We start from the raw sequence: 9,134 nt of genomic DNA, 5'->3' as shown, positions 1-9,134 counted from the left end.
AGGACAAACATACATACAGGCAGATAAACAGACAACAGAGATTCCTTGCTTTATATAGAGAAATTATAGAGAGAGATAGTGCATATTCAGTCTATTCCCAAGTATTTCAATTTATCTCCCCACAGTTCTTCAAAAATATACACCGTAGCCTGTAAACCTTTCATATGGATGTTTGGGGCTGTACACGTGAAATCACAAAAAATGTACGTTTCATCTTTACATTTGAAAATCAATCACTACTGCTTATATGAAAATAAAAGATCTACTGACAGATAATTTGATGATTTAAAAAGATGAAGTGAATTTTAAATTTGCATTTGAATTCAATTTAAGTTATGATTTTAACTTCCATCAAAGGTGCATGTAATGGAAATGGCAGTTTTTAATTTCATTTTAAGAACAGCTGTGTTTTCCAGGCTTGTTTTGTGAAGTCATTTATCAAAACCATCAGGAAATAACATCTGATTGGCAGAAACAGACCATTCCTCCACTTGTGTTTCGGGCCAAGAATGCAGTCTGCCTGGTGTGTGGGCAGGATTCATATCGCCTTTACCTAAGACTGCAGTCAAGAATGTCAGGGGTGTGTTGAATTTAACTATCCTGTCTTTTCTTGAAGGGGTAGTCCACCAGTTTTATATATAAAGGTCAGTTTACTAGTCATGGTTAGTACTACTCAGTCTGTGAAAATAGCTGTATGATGTCTGCTGCAGCTCTGAGGAAGCTTTCTCAAGTCTGACAAAATAATCCTGATGATGTCATATAGTGATGTCATCAGGTTTTGGACTTGGACTTGGAGATGACAAAGTAGTGACAGAAAGCATCTGTGTGTGGAGTTTGAAAGACATTGATGGTTACCTACCAGTCAGGGTCCAATGTTGCATTATAGGAATGGTAGGATCCAGTATTTTTGGAGCTTAACACATTGTAGGGACTAAAAGTCAGTATATCAATGTCTGCTGCTTCAATTTTAACCATTTGTAGCAAGGTTATTCCTATGTCACTCCCTCTTTTACCTGGCTGGTCACTGCCACTTTATGTCACTTTCTCCCTTTTTCCCTTTCTCTTCTCTTCAGATTTGTGGGCAGATTATTTCACTGGACTGCTGCACTGTACAGAAATCTGTTTTTGCCCATCAGGCTATTAAATCGAAAAGGTATTAAATCTGTTATGCTACCTCTTGTAAAGTAGCCATTATTGTCTCTTAGTAGTGAGAAATAATTAAGTACTTGAGTGCCATTTTTTTTAACAATGTTGTAGATGAGCAATGTCTTAATATGAATGGTTCTTTTTTCCCACTGTCAATCGGTTAAGCTTTTTAAAATGTGCAGGATCAAGATGTGTATGTCGATGGACTTTTAATATAACCCTTATCAATTTATTTTGAGCCTTTTGTAATTTGTTTTTGAGGTGTAGTGATAATCCAGTGTACCAAGAGATGGCAGCGTCATCAAAATGACTTTGAACTAGAGCTCCACCTAGTGTTTGAAGAATTGAGCTGTCAAGAAAGATAGCTTGTCTGGCTAAAAATTTAATTCTTTGATTTTTTTGGTGAGGGATTTTAAGGCTATATTTTCACCTGATAAAAACCTGTTCCATATAACAGCCAAGCAGTTATATGGAACTCTCCAACTTTGACCTTAAAACCTGGTGACCTTGCTAATTTTATTTTAGAACCAAAAAGACCAGTGCTACCAATACAACAGAATCATCAGCATATACATACACAAATATATATATATACAAAAAAAGATTGCATGAGGCGGCTGCTTTTAAGTCATTTATATATAACAAAATGTATAGAGGACCCAGGATACCACCTTGTGGCACCCCACATCCCATGATTCTTGAATCTGAAAGGATCCCATTAACATCAACCATTTAGGTACAATTTGATGGGTATTACTGGCCCCAATTTAGGTACAGCCCTCTGAAACCCATGGCTCTTAATTTCATTAACAAAATGCTGTGACCTGCTGTATCAAATACTTTCTGCAAATGCAGCATGACTATACCACAAAACTTCCGTTCATCTACTTCTCTTCTAATAAGGTCTGTTAGATACAGCCAGCATGTTCTCGAAAACCTGATTGCAGCTCATATAAAAGGTTAGCCTACTGTTTGAAATGTATTCATTCATCTGTTCCTGTACAATTATTTCGATTATCTTTGAAAGAGCACTTGAAATGGATACTTGTCTGTAGTTGCTTGGGTTGTATTTGCTTCCTTTTTTATGTAGTGGGACTACTTTATTGCTAATAACCAAACCTGCTCCTGATTGAGTCCCAACAGTGGTATTTATCAAATCAAATCAATAATGGTTTCAGTGGAAGAGGTAACATGTGTTGGTTCATGTATCAGCTGAGTTAGCCCAGATGCTCACACACACAAACCCTCCATTATTTTGATTTCTGCCTGAAAATGATCAAATATTTGGCTTACTTGGCCAGCGGATTTTAATACTGACTCTCTCACACATTCACTTATGTCAGCCCCCCAAGCCAGGAAAGTTTGTATGTGTTTCTTTATGGGGTCAGATCAGGGTCAGCGCGTGTCTGTTTGTAAGTCAGAGGTTACTGAATGGACAGACAATGCAGATGTATTCGGGAGCTGTGATGTGGAAAATTATTTCAATAGCACATTTTATGACCGATGTTCAAATGTGCACGTTTTTCGTTAAGGATTACAGTTATAGATAGAACATTTACTTTGATCTGCACAGAGGGTAGTGTTCCCTCCTGGCAGCCACTTTGTGTCCACATTTTTTACAAATTGGATATCTGTCCTCAATGACAACTCCATGTTCATTTTTTTTGCGATATCCAAAATATTCTTACACTGCTGATTTCAACTTCTTTTTGGGGGATGGGATTGGTGGCATCAGTTTCGCTCCTCTTTGCCATTTCTTTGCTGCATATGTGTGTTGCCGAGGCCTGAGTCTGACAGGCTGTCGAGGAGGAAAGGAGATGCACATGCAGGTGAGATTCTCCGCTCCGTTGCATTCTTTTTGGTTTGTTTTACAAAACTGGTAATAAGCAAATGTACATGGTATGATAACTGTCACTCTTCACCCCATAGTAGCCTATACTGTGATACCTCTGCAACCCTACTTGGTATTAATGTCACCACTTGTAGATGCCAGGTACAGATAACTCCAGAACTGAGCGTTTAGCCTTACAGGATGCTAGGGAGATGCTACCTGTTAGCTTTTTCATTGCCCACGCTATTCCTCTATTGATTTTTTTTTTAACCAAAAGTTACAAGTGTCTTTATGTACAGTATACAGTATATAACAAAACTGAGTACACCCCTGTGCATTATCACTAAAATGTTAAATGATTCAACATTGTATCTTCTATCTTACAATAATTGTAGTATATTTAGGGTGGAGTGCATTTGTAATTAAAAACAAATAGCCTAGATAGACTAAATTAAAAATAAAGGCTGCAAATTAAACCTCAGTGCAATAAAAGTTGCATGAAGTCAACCTCTATGGACAACATCCAAAAAGAAAACCATTGCTCACAAAACAAACAAAATTGCAAGATTAAACTTTGCCAAAGAACATGAAAAGAAGCCTGCTGAATACTGGCAGAACATTCTTTGTTCAGTTAAAACCAAAATAAATTTGTTTGGATCATTTGGCACCAGGACTACCACAGTGACTGCATAGTGCTGACCATGAAACGTAGAGGTGGGAGTGTGAGGATATGGGGCTGCTGAGTGCGAAAAGTGAAGGGGAGATGACATTTATAGATGGCATTATGAATGAAAGTTTGTATACCCAAATACTGAATGAAAAGATGACTCCCAGTCTCAAGAAAACACACTGCAAAAATCACACAAGAGTTTTTAAAGAAGAAAAAAGTGAAAACTACGACCTGGTCAAGTATGTCCCCTGACATGAATCCAATTGAACATCTTTGGAGTATTTTAAAGCATAAAGTAGAGCAAAAAGATCCCTCCAGCAAAAGATTCATCTGTGAAGAATAACAGAACATTTTTCCACAGATCTGTGCAAGACTATTATCATCCATGCCCTGGGGGATCGAATCTGTCATCAAAAATAAAGGCGGGAATACCAAATATTGAAAAATAAAAGAATGGAGTCTCACTAATGAAGGCTGTACTGACTTTTGTTGCAGTTCATTCTTAAAGCTGGAGTGTGGGACTTTTGTCTCCCCCTTCTGGCAGTGAGAGTAATTACAAAAACATTGTTGACACGTGCTTACATCACAGGCTCTGCCGTAGCCTCCTCTGTCTCTACTGTTGCGGCTGTAAAACGGTGGATAAATTGTTTTGAGTGTCACACAACCCCCGAGAAATGACTTGTTTCACCATCAGGATTTGATCATATCCTTGATAACATTTGGAAAGTCTAGAAGAGCCACATGATTAAATTATTTTATCCCCATTTAAGTTAGCAGAGGGCTAACTGGGAGTTAGCTGCTCAGCCGGCAAAATTCTCTGGTGCTGATGAATGCATACTGCGCATGCTATATGGGCAGAGCATGGGCAATATGCATTCATCCCAACACCATATTAAAAATTCTGGTATACTGTGAAATACTTAAAGATTTATCTGGTGGTGATAGGCTTAATCAGCATTGTGTGAACTCGTTTGGCAAGGGCTTGAATGTAACAGATGAAGTTCTGCACTGCAGGTTTAAAAATGGACCTTTCATTTTAGTTTAATTAGTCAAACATTCAGTTTTTCTTTTTTAAATTAATAAAATAAAATAAAATTGTATTAAATGGACAGGATTTGTAATGTAAAGAAACTGACAGAAACACCATTCTACACTCTACAAGTTTCCACCCTCACCATGTGATTAGCAACATCCCATATGGCCAGTTTGTGAGGTTGAGAAGAATATGTAGTAAAGAAGAGGATTATCAAACTAAGACTACAGAAATGTCTCTATGTTTTAGACAAAAGGGATATGACCAGACACTCATTGATCAAGCTGTTGATAAAGCTAACTGTGTGGATAGGGAAGTATTATTATATCCTCCCCCTAAGCACATTGAAAACAGGGTAACTTTTGCGTCTGAATATTGTATGGCATCTATCCAAGTCAAAGAGATTATAAACAAACACTGGAAAATCCTAGAATGTGACCCAAGTTTGAATCATTTGTCATCCTCTAGACCTCGTTTCTGCTTCAAAAGAGGCAGAAATGTCAGAGATACTGTTGTCAATTCTATGTATAAGGAACCTACACAAACAAATTGGCTTTCTCAACAAGTGTATGGAAATTATAGATGTGGAAAATGTGCACACTGTTCAAACACACTTGATACCAAGACATTTAATCACCCTCATACAGGAAAGAAATATGACATAGAAGAATTCATTAACCGTCTCTCTACACATGTCATTTACATCTTGAAATGCCCGTGTGGCTTAATGTATGTAGGCCAAACAAAGCCCCATCTCAAACTAGGCGTTGCTGAACATAAGGCTGCCATTAGAAATGGTAATATGGATTATGCCATTGCTAGACAGTACAAGGAGAAAAACCATGGGTCAGCTACTTCCCTCAAATTTGTCGGCATTGAAAGGGTGTGACCCAATCCAAGAGGTGGTAATTTGATTAACCAGTTCTTAAGAAGGGAGGCGTTTTGGATTTATGAATTGAATACTATTGAACCTTATGGACTTAATGAAACACAGGATTTCTTTTCTGTGATATGAAAATGTTAATCATATGATACATAGTATTTGAGCTCTTTTCTGTGATATGAGTATATTAACTTTATGAAACACAGGATTTGAGTTTTTGTCTGAGATATGTAAATATTAACTTGTATTTCTCTCCACAGGCTATTTGGACTCTTAGGGAGAGATGAGCCACTAGGTCCCCTGGCACTCACCCTTCCCATTTAGTGATGTAGAGGGACAGCTGTAGGACCTGTAGTCCATTCTGCTTAGGGAATTTTACTCATCCTATTCAGTCAGTTGTTTACGGGAAGTAATGAAGTTTAATTATATAAAATGGTGCAATTCTTGTAACTTTGTGTAACATTAATCACGTCATGCTTTTTGTAATATGTATATTTTCATTTTCTTACCCTTTGTAAAATGTTCACTATAATAACTATAATAATTAGTCATGTGACTCAGATTTATTTATCACACCTGTGAGTACTGAGCGAACCTGAAGAAGCTACAGACGAAACACGTTGTTTGCTCTTAATAAAGTCACAGTAAAGTCATTACAGTGTGCGGTGGTTAATTTTGATTTTCACCTTATATGTTCCTGCGACCGACCAGCACCTGACTGAAAATACTGGCTGTGCATGGGGAGTTCTGTCCTAGGATTTGTAATTCCTTAACATTTTTGTGATACTGACCAGGTGACCAGTGAGGTGCTGATTGAGCTGTGCCATATTTGGCCCTGTTTACACCTGGCATTAACATGTGTCTCGGGTGATCCGATCACAAGTGGACAGCTCTAAATACAGGTGTGAACGCACCCAAGACACATTGTTTGATAACACTAACCTGTTCTCCTCTTCAAATCAGCATTTGGAATAGAAATGAAACCAAAACCAAACAACAAATTTTGTCCCATTGTCCTTTTCTGTTTTTTTGTTTGTGTCTTGTGAGACAAACCTACTGTGCCCTCTTGATCCTTTAAAATGTTTTAATACTGTCTCTGCGCTCCCTTATTTGGTGTTGACAATTTGGGCTTCACTGTTGGGGGCGCTGGACAATTGGACCACTTCTGCTTGCTACATTGACTCTCTTAGGAACTAAGTGCTAAAGTGAACTGAAACAATAACTATGTTTTGTTGAGCTGCAGTTGTCTTTTAGTTCAATTTATGTTGTTACATGCAGCCTTAATATGCAAGCCACTCTGCTTGACAGACTGATTAATTCATGTGTTTGTCAACAGCAATCTATGCTCAAGTTTTTTTGTGCTGTGTGTGCCCGATGTGACTTGTGCATTTATTTAAGTTGTTCATGTGAGCTCTGGCACGGTTTGTGCTTGATTATATTGTGTTTTCTGGGTTTTTTGGTTTTCTGTTTGCTGTGTTTCCCCTCTGTGTTCCTGTGCTCCACACCTGCCCTGCGTCAAGACTCGTTACCCCCTCCCTGCATCCTGTGACTCCCCAGCCAGCATCCCCATCAGTTCCTTCGTGTTCTCCTATTCCACCTGCAACTCACCAGCTTGTCAGTTTAGTTTGTATTTAATTCCTGGTTTTCAGCTCAGATCTTTTGTTCTCTATTCTGTTTCACTCTGAGCTTTGTGTTTGCCTGCACAAGTGTAAAATAAAGAAGTCATTCTTCAGCCTTGCTCTGTCTACAGTCTTCTGTATTTGGATCCACTGTCTCCACTCCACCTAACAAAAGGATCCTACCAGTCATGGACCCAGCAGAGACACACCCTTTCCTGGGAAACTGTCTGGCACTGGGGTGACCTCAATTTGCCAGATGAGCCTCCAACCCTGTTGGTGAGCAACACTGCTTTTCCCTGGGCTATGTTGCCACTGTACCCACCAGATCCAGAGCGCGTCCAGCTGGCTCTCGTCAATCTCAAGTCTCAGCCCGTGGGCTGCCGGTGCCATCTCCATCCAGGCCAGCCCAAGCTCCAGTCCTCAACATGCTGGTGTTGACCCCACCTGCTGATTAAGCCCAATGGACACCCCGCCAGCCCGCTTTTCAGTCAGTTAACCTTCGGCCTGCACCTGGGACTGCTAGCCTCCAGTCTACCTCTGCCCCTGAGTCGGCTAGCCTGCCTCATTGTGCCCCTCCAAGTCCCCTGGTATCCAGCTTCCAGCCCAAGCACTGGCCCCAGCAGCCTAGCTACCAGCATTCTGAGACCATGCTGCAGCAGTCCCAGCCTCCTGTCCCTGCTGATCTGCAGCAACCTCCTATTCCTGCTGAGCCACAGCAATCTGCTGTTCCTGAGCTGCAACAATATTCCTAAATTACAGCAGTCTCCTATGGTTGAGCTTCAGCAGCCTCCTGTTTCCCTGGCTCCTCTGGCTCACCTGCCGGACTCCCAGCTATCGGCCACACCCACCCACCTCCTCCTAGCCCTTCAGCAGTTGGCTGCCTTTGCCAACCCAATTCTGTACAATTGCAGTTAAAACCACGTCCCTGTCTAATTTCCTTTACACTTACCTGTGAGCTTACCTGTACGTAGAAGCTAGTCTTGGGTGGACCTGGGTTAAGGTGTGACTTAGTAGCCCTTAGTGCCTTATCCTCCAGTCTAGCGGGTCTTTTTAAACTGTCTCCTGTGAGTCACCCAAGTTTATGGAATTGTGAAACTAAACTACTGTGCTGTAGGGCCCCTTTATCTTCTGTCAGCATCCAGCCACCTCAGGTCCAGTAAACCAATCAGGTGTCTCCAGGACATTATTAACATATCCTCTATATTTCATCTCTCCCATGTTTCATCACTCTTACACTTTTTTTTTTTTTGTGGAAGTGCAATAACCAAATTGTTATCAGCCCATATCCAGATTAATGTGTAAGTAACATGCACTAACTATACTCAGTATAACACACAATATAAAATGTGTCGTTATCCGTTCTGATGCAGTGACAACTCTCTAATTCCTGTAATTAGAGCACTTTACAGGCTCCGTCAGAGTGCAGAGGCCAGGAGATGTAGCAGAAAAGTCTTTCATGACAGAAAAAAATGAACTAATTACTACATTTTATTAATTAGTATTTACAAGTATTAATTATTGCAGTTTGAATAATTAGAAATAGCACAACATAAATATGGTTATAATGGACAGAGATAATGTCCAATACCAGTAGGTGGTGACATGGTGCTACATGGAATTATTACTAGAACTAATGAACATTTTAAACTAAAGTAAATTGTGTTTTGAGTTATTTTAATTAAAGAATCAAAACTGGCAAGACTGTGGTAACAAACTAACAAGAAACAGAAGTACCACGAGAAGAGTCAGTTTATGGTAGGAAATAAACCAACTGAAAGTGATCTACCTGTGAGTTTGGTGTTGTCACTGTTCCGTTTTCTGTGTCTGTGAAACTTAACAGTGTGAAACAGAGGCCTCACTCCTCCCTGCTTGAAATGCAGCTGCGGTTTCATACTGACTGTTTCAAACCCTGCTGTCAAACCAGGAACCTCAGGAGGTCACACAGTTAGGGA

The sequence above is a fragment of the Thunnus albacares genome, chromosome 14 (genome assembly GCF_914725855.1).
Source record: "Thunnus albacares chromosome 14, fThuAlb1.1, whole genome shotgun sequence".
In the NCBI taxonomy this organism is placed as follows: domain Eukaryota; kingdom Metazoa; phylum Chordata; class Actinopteri; order Scombriformes; family Scombridae; genus Thunnus; species Thunnus albacares.
The sequence above is the reverse complement of the archived record's forward strand: the minus strand, read 5'-3'. Positions refer to the sequence as shown.